The 16705-nt window shown below is 41.3% G+C and overlaps 2 long non-coding RNA genes across 2 annotated transcripts; one reads left to right on the plus strand and one right to left on the minus strand.

Annotated features, from left to right (window-relative positions):
* Nucleotides 1-3699: 3699 nt before the first annotated feature.
* On the minus strand, nucleotides 3700-13179 carry LOC121724279. Its single transcript, XR_006035175.1, has 7 exons — nucleotides 13048-13179; nucleotides 12122-12406; nucleotides 5456-5573; nucleotides 5012-5184; nucleotides 4018-4241; nucleotides 3902-3934; nucleotides 3700-3803 (listed from the first exon to the last, which is right to left on the minus strand). It is a non-coding gene; the product is annotated as an uncharacterized LOC121724279 (long non-coding RNA).
* Nucleotides 5878-7655, plus strand: LOC121724280. Its single transcript, XR_006035176.1, has 3 exons — nucleotides 5878-5906; nucleotides 7549-7587; nucleotides 7620-7655. It is a non-coding gene; the product is annotated as an uncharacterized LOC121724280 (long non-coding RNA).
* Nucleotides 13180-16705: the final 3526 nt, after the last annotated feature.

A 16705-nucleotide genomic window follows, 5' to 3' on the forward strand; every position in this document is an offset into this window, starting at 1 on the left:
ATGATATTTTCACGTTATAACTTGAAAATATGAAGTTATTTCAAGATAGGATTTTTTCACGTTTTTACAAGATATTTATCACGTTTTTACATGAAATTATCATGTTATTTCAAGATAACGAAACGAGGCCAGAGCTTATGGCTGGCATAAATGATAACTAGTCGTGTCTATGAAATTGCACCCTGACTGCTATTACACAGTGCTGCCTGATGTTTGTTTTTGTGCATGTGTGTACAGTATGTGTGTGTAGGCTACGTGTGTGTGGTCAATTCCCAGGAGGAGCAGCGAAGAGGGATGTGTGTGTATCGGCAGAGAGCTGCTGAAAAGGAGGCCGATAGAGAGGTTCTGTGCAGGATAGCCTGCTCACACAGCCTGATAGTTCTGCTTTATCTTCTTATCAACACAATAAATAAAACTTTCGCTAACTTGATGCAAGAGGGAGAAAGGGCTTTGATAAATATGTGAATCTTCACGCAATGTGGGTGAATGTATAGAGCGCTCTGGGTGAATGTATAGAGCGCTCTGGGTGAATGTAAAGAGCGCTCTGGCTCGGTAGCCTGCATGTCAGGTCATCTCTGTCATTGTGGGGAAGGGACGCAGGGAGTGAGAAGTGAAGCGCTGCAGTCGCACAGTGCAGGCTGCTGGAGAGCACAGCAAAGAAAATATTCAAACAGCAATAGCATGCGCTTTTTGAGATCACACTACAGTAATCAGCCCGGCCTCACCGGGAATCCTCCCAACTCTCCACCATAGCGCCACTCCGCTAGGCTAGCCTACTGCACAGGTGCAGAATATTCTGGACAATGCTTGGGTGTTCGCATAGGCCAGGGATGTCAAAGTCAAATACATTAGAGGGCCAAAAAAACAAATTTGCTACAAGCCGAGGGCCGGACTGGTTCAATGTTTATTAAAACATATTAAAATGACTGCACGTAACCTATTGAACCAAGACGTGTACTGTATTTTATTTAATGATTAAATGAATAATGACTGTGACTGAAGTGCGGGCAAAGTTTGCACAAATGTACGATTTTTCCCATCCTCACCGACCTTGTCATAAAACTTGTTTAAATGATCATATTATGCCTCCTTGCTGCTTTGTCGTCTACATGAGCCTTTCTCAAACTTCTTTGACCTGAGGCCCAGTCAAGGCATACTTTGGGGTCATAGGGCCCACCTACATGAACCCACCCCCTCCTCCCACCCCCCATTAAATTATCATAATGATATCACAATTATTATTGTTTTCATACTATATTGCTATACATGCACTTCAAACAGTCAATGTTTAAAGTGCTAAGATTGTTCACAAAAGTTTGTGAAAACATGCACATCAGAGTACTGCTTTACTAATGTAAAATATAATTAGGCCTACAATAGTTTCATTGTTTTTGCATTGTTGCATGATGCTTGCATGAGAAATACTTCTCAAAACAACAGCAGTTATATGGGTGCCGTTGTTTTGGGATGTTTCTCTCATGCAAGCATCATACACTGATAGAATATTTATATGTTATTTAATTACATTTAATTTGAATGCCTGAATGTAAGGATTCAGGAGACACAATACCAGTGAATGGTAAATGGCGGGTCAGATCATGCGTAAATCACTGATCTGGAGATCTTTAACTATCTTTAACTAAGACTAATTAATAGCTTTTGGCTGTTTTTTATGGAAGTTGCATAAATCCACGTTGTTCTATTAAATGTCGTTTCATAATTAGCCTTCCAATAGGTTGAAGCTTAGCTTTGCTACCAACGTGCACACGCATGCATTGAATAAAAGCTCATACCACGACTTAATTCTATGCCTCTATGTTTGATGACACCAAATTAACAAGTATTTCCTACTAATTGCAGACCCTTCGCGTGGAAGTTAAACTGAAAGAGCGTGCCGTTCAGACACCAGAATAAACGAGTTCACAGTGACGTTCATCAGGCAGTAGTAGCCTAATACAGTACGTTCAGTTCACGTTCGCTCAAAATACATATGAACGAGTGACTTTCGTTTAATGAACGCGTTCAGGCACAACACTGGGGAGGGGGGTAGCTGAAAGTTGACATCTGCCCTGACTGAATACTGATGAATAATGAAGCCGAGGCCCACTTGCGGCGCCGCAGTGAGTTTGTGGGCTACCGTTGAATTGTGGGGAATGGAGTATTGATTCGCGAAACAGCACCCGGCGGCTGGCCTGCGGGCCGGTTCTAATACTAATCAAATATCATCCCGGGGGCCGTAGATACGCGGGCCTTGGCTTTGACATGTCTGGCATAGGCTATGCCTAACAATATCATCCACCATGTTCAATAACGCGAATGTCTTAAACTGAGCTTAAAATAGAATTTGATTGAGTCGTGTAAACGAGCATAGCCTATTCTTGCCTCTTGTTTCGTTTAGTTTCATTATCTTGAATAATGTGATAATTTAATGTAATAACGTGATATATATCTTGTAAAAACGTAAAAATATCATATCTTGAATTAACATGATATTTTCACGTTATAACGTGAAAATATCAGTATCATGAAATAACGTGGTACATATCTTGTTAAAACGTGAAAAAGATATTGTATAACAATACAAAGCTCTGAAACCGTAAGCTAGTTTTATATTGTTCTTGTAAAAAGTGAGTAAACCCTGCTGAAAAAAACAGCTAGAAGTGAGAATGCAACTGAGCTGTTGGTTACTCCATGCAAAGGACAACGAACAGGTTGCCCAAAGCAGTTTAGCCTACATTTCATTTATCCACATATAGACACATTTACAACTGTTACAACATGACAAAACACTTTGATGACTTTTGCACTTAGCTTGGTTCATGTGGGCTTCAAGCTAGATATTAGAAAGCTAGATACCGCATTGGGCTCCAGAATGTACGTAAATACACCTAATAGAACTTGATGGACAATGCGCTATCTAGCTTTCTAATATCTATGGGCTTCAATCTCGGCAACCCAGTCTGGAAGAAGACGGGGAGAAGGAAACAATGCTTTCAAATGTTTTGATTTTGGACTGCAATGTCCAAACTCTAGTGGTTGTTGTTATATACAGCACCTTTAACTCATTGAATGCCAAGCTGTTTTCGGAAGCTTTGTCCTAGAGTGCCAGCAATCTAGACCATTGTTGATGATTTCTGTCCAGCCACAGCATATTCTGTGTTATAGCTATGAACACATACAATGGCTCGTTTGAAAGGTGAGACTTTAAGCTCTCAGTGGGTGCAAACCGTGTATTTCTACACGCCTCTGTTCCTGAGAAATGCCAAGCTAAACAGTGGCTAGTTTTCATCAAAATCCCTGTTTTTTTTCTAGAAATTGAGATATTGTGTCTTTTATGAGTCACTATCACCGACATATTCGGCACTCTGGCAAGGGGGTGCCCTCTTGCAAGCGCGACTCGGCCTACACCCCACTTCGCTAGGCCCGGCTCGTGGTGGAGATGGAACTCCCTCCTCAGCACGGTGTTCAGTCACTCCTTGTAATGTTTTTGACCTGGCGTGTCAGTCATCTCGTCTTAGTAGAAAGGTGGACTCATCCAGCGTGGTCTGGCGAATCAGTGACTGATTTGAAAACAAAGCGGCAACCATCAAAGCCGAGTTAAGATCAAACGTCCAGATAAAATGTCCAGATCTTGCGTTTTCATGAGTTTTCGATCGTCATATATTTCATTTCCATTCATCACAGTGTTCCCAAAATCTGTTAGGCCGCAGGTGCCCACCTCTGCTGCTCCTCTGAAGCTCTTCATCCATAAAGTTCAAATGGATTTCTGGTTCATGTGGACATCCTTTACCATAGTTCCTGCACTGAGGCAATTGAAGTAAAACATATCAGACACTTGTAAATGATGTATCATTTACTGTTTGGTGCTGTTGCAGTACACATAATGAACTTTATTACTTACATTACTGGACTGTATGGTCAATTTTGTTTTGACCTGTGAAATTGAAGGTAATATTTGGCAATTTAATTCACTGATGAAGATGTTCGTAAACATGAACTAAAATAGCAGAATCTCACCTTCGTCCCCCAGAAGCCATAAGGCGAAATGCAGGCAGTTGAATGTGAGGATATTGTAGGCTTTCTCAAGGCTCATTGCGCCGCAAACTCGTCTTTGAAAATGCTCTGGAGTGCCTCCATTTTTCCTGAAGATTTTGTAAAATGTTTGATGTGTCTTTTGCACACGTCACCACAGGACAATTGACTTGATGAGATGGTTTGCGCTAATTTCTTCTCTTGTGGAACTAAAAAGAAAGGAAATCATGCACATTACATGCCTTCAAAATAATGTCACACTGTGTTGAATTTGTTATGAATGTTCTGTTTTGGGGATGTTTCCATAGTAATGTTACCTCAACGTTAAAACAAAGCCACTATTTGTTTTAAAATACAAATGACATTTAAAGGCATGGTCCATGAGTTTCATCCACATCACTTCTTCAAATAGGAAACAAAGTGGCTTAGAGGAGCAGTTACAGCCCATCATCTTGGTGCTACAGGATGATGGAAGGGGGGGCTGTAATTTGATTGGCTGTTAAGCTAAAACAAATTCACATCTTTTTGCCATAACTGTGCAGTGCATCTTTAAATGTGTATATAATGGCAATGTGTTGCATTAAAGACATCTCTTAACCAGGTCATCACGGGTTCAATTCGCAAGGCACACACATACAGATGAAATGTATACCTTACTTATAGGCCTACTGTAATTCACATCAGATAAAAGTGTCTGCTAAATAAGTAAATGCATACGTAAATATAAATATGTCTTGTGCTCTGGGGAAGCTAATATCCTCTGAAGAGCTTTTAACTGCAGAGTGCCTTTTTTCTCAGCCTTCCTTTTGCAGGACCTGCCATTCTTCATTTAAAGACACACTTCATCAGATACTTTTCTCCATTCACTAAAATGGTTTGAATCACTGTGCAGCGCACGTGCAGCATTAACACTAACCCAAGACTTATTATCAGGAGGCCTTCGTATGATATGTGGACGCATACTTTTCGTGTCTACTACCTGTGAAGTCAATGACTTCGTTGTTCCCACAGTAAATTCCGGCGTGGTACAGTTTTCCATTCATCTCTCTCAGGAACAGGTCTCCCTCTCGCAGCTCATGCCTGGGAGCCCCAGTTCGGCTTTCCTCCACACCGGTGAAGACCCATCAAAAGACATATGTCTTCCCATTTCAGCTGAGGAAATGCAGCAGGAGGAACATATTGTTAACAATAACCTCTGCAGTGGGGGATGAGTTATACTGTGCATAAATGATTCTACTTAGGCCAAACATACAAACAGATAAATCACAGATAAACATGTTTGTACATATCAGAACATTGCAAACAGATGCACTGTATATAAATAATCATCTGTCATATAGTGTAAAATAGGTGTAAAACATATTATATCATATTGCGACGTGATGGATGATGCATTGTACAGCAGGGTTTATCTCGTTCATACCCACTTAACTTGTTCACCCATGGGTACTCTGTAAGTTGCAGGTCACTCAGTTGTAGGAAAAAAGCTCCAAAATGTTTGTTTGGCTCAGCTTGGGTCTTCTGCACACCATGGGAAAGGGCTGAAGGAATAGGACAAATAAAGCATCCATACTGAAGGATATGCACATACCAACATATAAAAGTGTACACAATTATACTGTATGCATACGGCTTACCTTTTGCCACAATAGCATCACAATTTTATTGATACATTTCTCTAAAACACTAATTACAACTACAAAATGTAATTCCAGGGAATTACCAGTGTATGAAAATGCAAAACATATGATGTAAAATGTACAGAGTAAAAATAGATAATGCAGAGATAGTTACATTGGTGTTGCTAGGGTACATATAATGGTTGCTATGCCAAATAAAGTGGTTGCTATGGTGGTTGCTATGGTGGTTGCTAGGTTGACATTATAGTGGTGGTTGCTAGGTTGTTGTTAGGATAATTGAGAATAAATAGCAATTGGTTGCTAGGGTAATCATGTTGGTTGCTATGGTGGTTGCTAGGTTGACACTGTTATTGGTTGCTAGGTTGTTGCTAAGGTAAATCATATGGTTGAGTGTTGCTAGGGTACTTCTGGTGGTTGCTATACAAAATAAAGCGGTTGCTATGTTGGTTGCTATGGTGGTTGCTAGATTGACATTATAGTGGTGGTTGCTAGGTTGTTGTTAGGATAATTGAGATGGTTGCTAGGTTGTTGCTAGGGAACATATGGTGGTTGCTATGCAAAATAAAGCAGTTGCTATGATGGATGCTAGTGTAATTATGTTGGTTGCTTGGTTGACATTATAGTGGTGGTTGCAAGGTTGTTGCTAGGGTAATTAAGATGGTTGCTAGGGTGTTGCTAGTTGGTGGTTAGTTGTGGGGTAGTAGATAGGGGTAGGGTAGTTGTGGTGGTTGCTATAGTAACTCAAGTAGGGCTGGGTGATAAAATGATAGCGATATGTATCACAATAGACATAGATGTAATCGATATCAATAAAAAATACATTCGATAGAACATTCGATCATTAAAAGCAGCACACACCTCCCGCCTTACGTTGTCCATAAATAGGCTAAATATATCTTGCATTGTAGCTAGTATGTGCAACTCCACCAGCGATAAAAGTAGGCCTACCTCAACACAGACCTCAATGAGTTCTTGCCCCATGCACTTTCTCTCTCGTTCTCTCTCCCTCTCGACAGGCGCATCCCTCCTCAGCATGCACATGTAATCCAAACATTAACAATTGTGCAAGACGACTGGCTAAATTGCTATTAAATCCGGTTAGCATCATTAGCACACTGCACGAATTTGTTCAAAACTGTTGCATTCAAATTGACTGCTAAGTTTTAATCATCTCAATCCCGATGCAAATGGAAAAAGTATTTTCCAAGACTCAAACGGGCCTGTCCCAAGGAGAAAAAGTATTAATTTGAAACTTAAACATACGTGGGGAAACTGAACAGTCTAACCAGTAGACTATGATAAACTAGCAAATTAAGCTACTTTGTTTACAATATTTCCAGGCTTCAACCAGTGCTAGCCTACTTTTCATTCAGACTTATGTGCACATTTATTTATTTGAGTGTTTTTCATTATTGTGTTGCTATTTCTTTTCCCTGTTTGCTTTGATTGATAACTGAGGTGATTAAAATCAGAGGAAGGTTACGTTTAAAATATAAAATGTTTAAATTGAACTTTTTTTCCATTCTGGTCCTTATCTGAAATAGATTTTAAAACAATTCAATAATTATCGATATCGACTGATATGAAATACTTATATCGTGATGCAGTTTTCAGCCATATCGCCCAGCCCTAAACTCAAGTGGTAGCTAGGCTTGTTGCTAGGGTAATCATGTTGGTTGCTAGGTTGTCATGGAAGTGGTTGATAGGTTGTTGCTAGGATAATTGAGGTTATTGCTAGGCTGTTGCTAGGTTAGTAGCTGTGGTTGCTATGCTGGTTGCTATGGAAAATCGCGATAAAACTGGAGGCATTTGTATATGGTTGCCTAGCAACAAAACACTTTAGGAAAACCACAGATTCTAGAGCGCTGATTGCTAGGTTAATCTCATTGATTGCTATGTTTAACTGTGGAAGTGGGTGCTAGGTGGTTGCTAGGGTATTTGACGTAGTTGCTAGGCTGTTGCTAGGGTACTTGAGGTGGTTGCTAGGCTGTTATTAGAGTAGTTATGGTGGTGGTTATGCTGGTTGCTAGGTTAATCATGTCGGTTGCTATGTTGGTTGCTAGGTTTTAACTGTGAAAGTGGTTGCTATGTTGTTGCTAGGGTACTTGAGGTGGTTGCTAGGTTGTTGCTAGGTTAGTTGTGGTGGTTGCTAAGCTGGTTGTTGGCTTAATCTCATTGGTTGCTAGGTTGTTGCTAGGGTATCCATGGTGACTACTATCAGAAAAAGGAGTTACTATAGTGGTTTGCTAGTATAATCATGTTGGTTGCTATGGAAACTGACATAGATTCTTAATTTCAATGGTTGCTATGTTGGTTGCTAAGTAGGTGGTGGTTTAATATAGTTGTCTGGAGGCATAGTTGATGATAACTGACAGTTGGAATAGCTAAACAGTTAAATAGTTGAGTAGTTTAAATGGCTAAATAATTTAATGGTGAATTATTGTATTGAGGACTTTTATTTTGAAACAGTTGTGGGCAGAGGAAGCAGTGGAACAGGATCTGTAAAGATTGTAGCTACAGACATCGATGTCTGTCTAACTGACTGCTCCACTCCTCAATCAGTTTAAAAGTTTGCTCTCCTTGATAATGAATAATCTGTTAAACTGCATATCTTTATTTCATCTGGACTATTATGCCAACTGTGTAGGCCTATATGACAGTAACATACCATTTTTGATCAAAGAAAGTATTATTAATATAAAAGTTATACTAAACCAGAAACTGACTTTCTAATAGGGTTTACATTCTTATACTTCCAACATGGCCGCTGCCCACTTTATGAAGACACGTGGTGACACCTAATTGGGAAATTTTCAATAGTTTTTAATTAATAGTTTAAAAAGTATAAAAGTTACAAAGATTGGCGACTGGCTGGGGCACCTGCACCGTACACGGTGACCCGGGTTCGTTTCCCGCCCTGTTGTCCTTTCCGGATCCCACCCCGACTCTCTCTCCCACTCACTTCCAGTCAGTCTCCACTATCCTATCTGAGTAAAGGCATAAAAAGCCCAAAAAATATACTTAAAAAAAAAAAAGTTACAAAGATAAAAAATACAAAGCATTTAACAGTTAGATATAAATGTAACATTTAGATTTAACATTTAGATATACATTTAAGATTTAGATATAACATTTATAATAGTTAATGTATTTATATATAATAGTTAATGTATTTTTTTTACATTTGAACATATTGTTGACAATTACATATAATGTGTTGTTTTACATGAATTTCTGTCTCAAATGTGAGGAAAATGCGCTAAATGTGAGGAAAGTGAGCTAAATGTTGAAAATTTATCAGCTAAAAAATTGTAACCGAATTTTTACATTGGGCACCCCATACACATTTCCTAAGGAAGACTTACGCAACGCAGTTTGAATGACGTTTCTATGTTCATGCCCCCAGAGTGTAGCAGAGAGCTATGCCAATTTAGTTGTAATAAATATGTTAGGTGGTCACTACTAATGTTTGTGTGTTTTGTGAAAACTCTATGTCATAACTAAAAGAAATGAGTTGATTGTACTATTTAAGTGAAATATACAGTGCCAGACATCCCAACCTGCAAAAAGTCATTTCAGGGAGGGATCACGAAGGAAGGAAGGCCTATAAGGAAGGCCTATATAGATAGTAATTGTGAACATAAAATATGTAGATCCTGCAGTTTGGTCTTTTCATGTAGCCTTGGCAACTAGCCATCAAGTGTAGGCCTGAATAATATGCACATGAACTGACACTAGTTAAACTCACCTCAACATGTTTTTTGCAATCATTTAACCCGCCATGGGCAATGCTAAAGTCACTGTTACAAACAGTGCAGCGTGCAAGACTAGGCCTATTATTATTTTTTACTCTTATAAACAAGGGTACACTTTGAAATGGGTCTTACATTTTCTTTTTTTGCCGTGAATCTCCTGTTCCTAGGTACACTGAACTAATTTAGTTCAGGAGAAATAAGATAAAAAGCTTGCCTACACTGAAAACTGATTGGTCAATTTAGCGAAACAGGCCAATCAGGATGCTCTCTGTCTTGGATGTGCTCAGACACACACGCACCACCCCTCTCTCTCTCCTGTCGTGGGCGCGCTACACTCAGATGCACACGCGATTTTAGGTCTTCCTCTCGCGTGCGCGCTCTTGATCGCTTGCTCTAGATTCCGGGAGATTTTATCTAATTTGCGGGCGTCAGGGAGCCGCTATCAATATGCGGGAGACTCCCGGAACTTCCGGGAGACTTGAGATGTCTGCAGTGCACTGATCATGTTAAGCAGAGACAACGATAAATGTTATGTTTTTGCAAGGCAGAGGAGGGGTCTAATAAAAATTCTGCCCATCAACCGTTCCTCCTGCTTCTCAGCCCACACCAGACATGAATGACTCCATGCGTCTTGCTGCTGTGACAAATAGGCTACTACATTAAATGGTGGGTGAACTTTCTGATGAACTTGTTGAAAAATTAAAATTCTGATGAAATAACCGAAAATTATGTTCAGTTTGACCAATAGTTAGCTAAATGTTTTTTTTACGTGATTAACTTACATTAACCTGAGAAAACTAAGGTAACATTAGCTTCGTTGTTAGCATGCTAGTAGTCTTTTGGACAGTTAGCTCATGGTAGCTACCTTCCAATGGGTGTGTATGGCAGATCACATATGTTTTTGTGTAGATATACTTGTCTTGGTGCTACTTAGTTTAATTTAGACTTTATAACTGAAATTGGTGTTTCTGTCTGTAGACAGTTTTAGCTAACCATAGCAGCACATGTTGGTTAGCTTTTGGCTAATGTTAGCCGATGTCCATTCACTTATTACCCATTTAAGTATAAGTAAGTATATATACTCTTTTGATCCTGTGAGGGAAATTTGGTCTCTGCATCCCAATCCATGAATTAGTAAAACACACACAGCACACAGTGAACACAAAGTGAGGTGAAGCACACACTAACCAGAGCAGTGCTCAACCACTTCCCCCACCCACATTTGTCCTACTGGTTGGGGATCGAACCGGCAACCCTTCGGTTACAAGCCCTAACTAGTAGGCCAGTAGTATGGCTGCCTCTTTATGTGTTAGGGAGCAACATATATATATATATATGTGTGTGTGTGTGTGTGTGTGTGTGTGTGTGTGTGTGTGTGTGTGTGTGTGTGTGTGTGCAGAGAATTCCATGTGAAACATAAATATGACATTATATCGTTGTAATTTGACCTGAGAAATAAATCATTGCTTATATGCAATGTGACCTTGTACAGCTGTGTCAGAAGGCGGCGTATGGCTGCACTGCTGATTATGTCTTGTGGGCTCTGACGCAGTAAACATAATAAACTCTCGGCACACTTCCTGACATACTCCATCCCCTTTCTAATTACATCGCCCCAGTCCACTTCCTGTCCTCCATCTGAAGCTCTGTGTGTCCTCTGCTCCCTCTCCTGCCTCAGTCAGATCATGTTCCTGGCTGCTAATTGCAGTCATTTTCAAATAGCAGGTCTATTTGTATAGAAACTTTAACAATGTCCATGGGATGTTTAGCTGATTTTTTGATTGTAGGTGGCCAATATCTTATTATTGTATATCAAAGTCAAAGTCAAAGTCAATTATATATCTTATATTATATATATATATATTATATATCCAGTTATTTATTTATTTTGTCAACATGAATGTAATAGCTATAGTGGATGAAATAGTGCATTGCTCAATATGGAGTCCTTTAGAATGGCTGACCATCTATTCAAATCTATACAAAATGTGATCATGTACTTACTTACTTTCATATAACTTTCCAATGGCTATTAGCACTTACACTTACTCATGTATCCAAAAGATAGAAACAGCTTCAGTGTCTACATTATAAACCTCCGTTGTCTATATTGTGGAATGCTTCAGTGTCTACATTATAAACCTCCGTTGTCTATATTGTGGAGTGCTTCAAGACACATCAGCACTTTCTCTCCACTAGATATGAGTCATGTGGAGGTCTTATCTGTTCATAATGATATGTGCAAAGGAGAGAAAGTGAACCAAATGTTCATGTTAGACACACACACACACACACACACAGCTCCTCCCTGCCTGCCTGCTCCGGTGATATATGTGATTGTGCAGCGTGAGAGGGGGTTATGGATGCACGCGTGGGGGACTCCAGCCTGTAATCACACTGATGACAAAGCTGTGTAATTCTCACCTGACATTGTTAACGGCTCATTTCCACTGCTGGCATGGACACACCATGCCAATAAATATGCATTCCTGCTTTCGTCGACAGCTCCCACTCTGTGTATGAAGTATTTATGTGTGTGTGTGTATACGTCCATGCACAGACATGTCTGACTGCCTCTACCCTAATGGTTTCTTGTGTTGGTTATGAGAAGACTGGTGGTAAATTAACTCCGTATTGATTAATTGATAACTAATAGCTCATACACTTCACCATGGGACTTTGCCAGTGACTCACCTCTTTGGCATATAAGAGGCGTTGTGAACACGTTTTATTCCTGTTCAGACTTTATCCTCCTCGTCCTCCCCCCACTCCTTTTGTGGAGGTGTCTATCCCTTAATCACGGCGGCCTTCCCAGAAAACAGGGCAGACATGCCAGCACAGCGCAGCAGGGTGAGCCTCGGTGCTCCAGTGGAAATGAGGGTCCCTGTCTGGCGGCTCCTTCACCTGCGCCAGGTGGTGACCCCAGGGGAGGTTGCAGCGTCAGGACATACAGTACGAGAGCTCATGCCAAGACCCACCCTGCAGACAATAAAAGAGAAGCCTTTTTTGAGTGTCAAATCCGTTTGGGGAAATCTAAATGAGTGTCAAATCCGTTTAAATCTAAATGAATCTTTCAAGTGATGTGTGCCACATCACAAGCAATGACGCAGAAAAAAATCAAATGCTGTCTGAACAGTTAGATCAGAAGAATGCACCAGTGTTAAAACATGCTAGGGTTTTTTTTTCCTGGCAAGTGAGCTTTGGAGCCACTTCCTTTAAACAGTCTGTGGTTTCTCTTCCCATCAAAAGAACTTTTCAAATAATTTATTATTTTATTGAAAGAATGGAGCTTTGTCTCTTATTCTGTTCCCAAACAGCATACACAACTGACAAAAGTCACCACCTCTCCACAATCCTAGTCACACACCCACCATCACTTAGCTGCATTCACAGACCATAAAACATAGCCCACAACCACTAACACAACAATGGCAAAGAGAATTAACAACGTGATAGCAAGACATCTGTAATTTATTTGTTTTGAGGGAGATTTCATAGTTAAGAGGCTGTGATGTCTAGCATTTCCCTACCAAGGAGTGTACAGGCAAGAGTAAAACATTTGAGACTCATTTGAGTTGCCAACTGGAGAAATGAAGTTTAAACAGTTCAAAGTCACATACCTCCCATTTCTTCACACAGTGTATGCAGACGCCAAAAAACAATTGAATTAATCTCTGGCAGGGGGAGCTGCAGAAAGAGGCTAAACATAGTTATGTGGACAGGAGATGGGGAGAAGGAGACTGAAATCGAAGAACTGGAGAAAGAGAGGGAGGAGGGAGAAGGAAAGAGAAAGAGAGAAGGAGAGAGTTGGAGGGAGAACAAACAAGAGCATGGGCACTGATCAACCTGACTACATTCAGAAAATGCATCTCCATAGAAACCAGCGGCACCACATACACGTGCCTTAAAGGAAAGGTTTTGTGGCTCACAGTGGTTTCTCTCTCTCAGTCACAGGCACATGACGTTAAGGTATGTGGGAGACAATGACACACTGTGTGCATCTGCCCACTCTCATACTGTAGCATCAGCAAGTTGTATATCCCTGTCTGCAATGATAGATTGTGCCACGGTGGGGAAGAGGTGTTTTCCACCTTTGGCACTCTTTTAAAGTTATATGGAGGAAAAGGGTTCTGACTGGTTCCACTGAAGAACTCTTAAATGTTACTCAAAGCCTCCCTAAAGATCTTTTCAGGCTTGCCACGAAGATAATCTTCATCAAGCCATCCATCAGAGTGATCTGAGTAGGGCCTCTTTTTAGGATCACATCAACAGCGAGGTTTGAACTGGTTGAGGGTTGTGTTGGTGACTCTACAGAGTCCTAAATCATACTCTGCGTTGCCACTTCAGTCGGAACAGTTAGACGTGTCTGCTGTCACACCACTCAGTCACTATAGCACACACCACATCATGAAACTATTAACCATTAACCTCTGTTCTTTCTCTTGATATGTCAATTCACATACCACAATATCGATTCAAAGGCAGTCGATTATAGGTATTTCCAGTGAGTTGTCAGTAAGGCGCTACAGAACATTGTGGTCATTTGGTCTTGAATGAGTTAGTTAGTTAGTTTATTTGTCCTTACATAGGAAATTTGTTTTCACATACCATACAAGCCTCACAGACATGAAATACATAGATACACACAGTTACGGTTCTTCACCCACCACCCTGTTACCACATACCCCACCCACATAGATGTTAACAGCACATATACAGCACATATATCACAACAGCACATATACAGCACATATACATCACATTACACCGATACAACAGGAAAACCATCACCAGTTGGCATTACAGAGGAATGAGGGCGGCACAGTGATCCATCACCGCTGTGTGTTGTTCAGTGCTGCTATTGCAGAGGGCACAAAGCTTTTCCCAAAGCGTACTCGCTTGAATGAGGCCCAGAGAATGTCCATTCCTGACTTAAATAACAATGAAATGTCCATCAACTTTACAGTCATGGCCATTTACTAAAAAAAATATTCACTGCTTCCTTAGCCAATACCTCTTTTGCAACCAAAACAACTTGTAAGGTATAAATAGGTTGTGAACTAATAGTGCATTCTTTGGCAGTGACCAGCTGATAGATCAGCGTTTACCCAACGTTGTCCAAATGTTGCTGCTCTCCCTTGGCTGTTTGGACAGAGGCCAGTAGGAGGCAGGTTTCCCAGAATAGACCCCAGAATAGACCCTGTTCCTTTGTGGCGAAAAGGATAATTGCTCATCTGTGCTCGCCCAAGATACCCCCGCCCCCCCCCCCCATCCATCCAACCCCCCTCCACCCCCCCATCCAAATCGCAATATAAACTCCACCCCCCCCATATAAATGCTGCATTCCTGGGCCAAGAGTTATGTTGACTTCTCGTGCTCAGACTGGTGATACAAGCTGCTTTCACAAGTGTGTGTGTGTGGGGGGAGGTGTGTGGGGTGTGGGGTAAGCTGGATGTGACTGATAGCCTGCCATTGAGGATGGGGGGGGGGGTCATCTCACCCATGTTTGAACACAGTGGTGTGAGTCAGTGCTTAGTTATGAGGGAGTATTTTGGCCCAAATGAATGAGAGCTTTTTTATGTGGGTCAGTGGGCTCTGTTCAGACTCTCCCTCTCTTTCTCCCCCACTCCCTCTCTATCTCCCTCACTCCCTCTCTATCTCCCTCCCTCTCTCTCTATCTCTCTCTCTCTCAGCTCAGCACAGAGCTCCAGGAAATGACCAATTCTCACAGCTCAATGGGAGGGCGTGTGGGTAAGTAAGCCAAACAAGCATGGTGCCTCCAAGGAAAATCCATTTGTGTTCAATGACGTTGAGGGTGGGCCACTTGAAGGACACTAATTACATGCGAAACCAATACATTACATTTTATATTATCTTTTTTATGCATTTGGAGATGCATAATGAATTTGTTGAATTAGCTTAATTGGCTTAATGTATCATGTCAAGTGCACACACATTTCACTTCCTGTTCGCACAGCGAGTGGAGATGCTCCAAATATAAACTACATCCCTGCTGAAAAAAACAGCCTGCCCAGCTAAAGGTGGTTTGCTGGTTGACCAGCTTGTTGACCAGCTTGTTTGACCTCCCTATGATGGTTGACCAGCTAGACCAGCAAATCTCTTGCGAAAACATACTTCAGCTGGTTTACCCACCTAACGATGGTAATTCAGCTGGTTTTGCTTGTCGTACCACCTCAAGCTGGTCATTTTAGCTGGTTTAACTGGCCGTGCCAGCTTATGTTGGTCAAACCAGCATGACCATCTTATACCAACAATGTAGAGCTTGGCAGGCTGGTCACCAGCATGACCATCTTGCACCAGCTGTATCCCACAAGACAGGCTGGTCACACCAGCATGACCAGCTTCCTCAGATGGTCACACCAGCATATCCAGCTGGTGGCCCAACCAGCTACACCAGCAAAGACCAGCAAGAGCTGGAAGAAAACCAGCAAAGACCAGCTAAAACCAGCTACCAGCATAAGCTGATTTCTAGCTGTTTTTTTCAGCAGGGTATACTCTTTTGATCCCGTGAGGAAAATTTGGTCTCTGCATTTATCCCAATCCGTGAATTAGTGAAACACACAATGAACACACAGTGAGGTGAAGCACTCACTAATCCCGGCGCAGTTAGCTGCCTGCAACAACAGCAGCGCTCGGGGAGCAGTGATGGGTTAGGTGCCTTGCACAAGGGCACTTCAGCCGTGCCTACTAGTCAGGGTTCGAACCAGCAACCCTCCGGTTACAAGTCCGAAGTGCTAACCAGTAGGCCACGACTGCCCCCAGTAGGACCATCTTGCACCAGCTGTATCCCACAGCAAAGACCAGCAAGTGCTGGAAGAAAACCAGCAAAGACCAGCTAAAACTACCAGCATAAGCTGGTTTCTAGCTGTTTTTTTTTAGCAGGGATAGCAGACAGAATAAGGCCTCTCGCACCACTGTTTAGGACACATATGAAAACAGATATTATGAGACACGTTTAAAACAAAATTCTTACAGGCAGCACATGTGAAGCCTTTTTGCTTTGCTCTTGTAAGACAAAATGAAAACAAGACATGCATACTTACAAGTTGAACAATATTCAACATTGTGGTTGGATCTCAAGCACTAGAGAGCTCCACATTTTTCAAGTAGGATTGTAAGCACTTACTAATCACAGTCCGGGCTCTATTTTAATGGTCTGAAACGGAAGTGTCTTTGCGCAAAACGCAAGTGACTTTGTGGGCGAATCTTGGGCGCTGTTGCTATTTTACCGGCGGGATAATTGACTGTTGCGCCCAA

Source organism: Alosa sapidissima, chromosome 11, assembly GCF_018492685.1.
Source record: "Alosa sapidissima isolate fAloSap1 chromosome 11, fAloSap1.pri, whole genome shotgun sequence".
NCBI classification, from domain to species: domain Eukaryota; kingdom Metazoa; phylum Chordata; class Actinopteri; order Clupeiformes; family Clupeidae; genus Alosa; species Alosa sapidissima.